Source organism: Pipistrellus kuhlii, unplaced genomic scaffold (assembly GCF_014108245.1).
Source record: "Pipistrellus kuhlii isolate mPipKuh1 unplaced genomic scaffold, mPipKuh1.p scaffold_m20_p_1, whole genome shotgun sequence".
Taxonomy (NCBI): domain Eukaryota; kingdom Metazoa; phylum Chordata; class Mammalia; order Chiroptera; family Vespertilionidae; genus Pipistrellus; species Pipistrellus kuhlii.
The window spans coordinates 160,099,792-160,101,202 of NW_023425404.1; positions in this window are offsets into that span (position 1 = coordinate 160,099,792).

Below are 1,411 nucleotides of genomic sequence, written 5' to 3' on the forward strand. Positions count from 1 at the left end.
ATATTTTTAAAATGACAACTTCCTTTGAAAGATAACATAGAAAAAGGTTAAGCATTATTAGAAACGTCTATTAACCAATTCATTGGAGAAAGTTAAGTCATAGCCAAATAATATTATTAATTGTATAAAAGGGTAGGCGATTCCTCTTCTGTATCTTTTATTTCTCTTCCCACAGTGTTCTGTATCTAATAGTGTTCTGTAACTAATAAAGTGTTCTGTACCTAATAGTCTTTCAATAAATGTTGCTGAACTGACTTTTTATTTTGTATTATTCAGAAAATATAGCTTTATTATTATTTACACATTTATTTTTAAGAAGTAATGTCATATTTTACACCGTGTGACTTAAACCAGTTATTTAAACATTCAATTATACTTACATCAAATAATTGTTCTTGGATCATAGTAGGTGCTCAAGATATGGTTCTATTATAATTGTTGTAATGAAACTAGAGTCTTCTTTTGAACAATTGATACTTGATCATAATAGGCTGAATAAATATATTTGAAATAAAGAAATAATTATACTAAGAGAATGGGCTGTTTTCTTGTTTAATTCTGATTCTCTAAAACAAGTTTTATTGGGATCATTCTATAATGTATCAAGTTTTTCTCTGTTATTCTGATTTTTAATTTCAACTTTTAAAAACAATAAACCTAATTAACTAAAGAGTGACTAGATTATATCAAAATCTACAGTTTAGTTCAAATGATGCCTCTTCCATGAAACCTTCCTTGACTCCCTCAAGTGGACATAATATCCTCTTTTCTGAAATCCCTAACATTCAACACACACACACACACACACACACACACACACAGGCTGAGAAAAAAACCCAATTTCACAACATGAAATTTTATTAATAAATGAGGAGACCAGCATTTAGGTTCCAAAACAGAAAAATGGAGTAGGGTAACCGAGTAATGTCTAATTTTCCATTTAAATACCAATATTTTTTAATTAAATAAGACATATAAGCATTTGAGGGCCCTCATCTTTAAGCATGAATGTACAGATTTCAAACAAGTGCACCAAATTTGATTTTTTATAGTAGATATCCATAACAAAGGATGAAGGGCTCCTTCAGAATCAGCACACCCCATTCTCTATCGCAGAATCTTTCCATTTGAAAGACCGACCATTGTTCCTGCTTTCGGGCTCATACCCAGTAGTGCTTTCTTGTTCTCTCCTTCTGCTGTGACACTTAAGTGAGGAAGGGAGACTGGAGCTCCTGCCAGCCCTTTGGGGGCTCTACCAGGGGGCTCTGAGGGAAGCAGCTAGGGCGGCAATGTTTGCAACAGAGATGAAAGAATTTAGACTTGCTTCTCTTTTGCTTCACCACTCTGAGACACTTGCTTTTTACCATACTTCTGATAAAATGCAAATCTCCACCATTTCTTTTTTCTATAC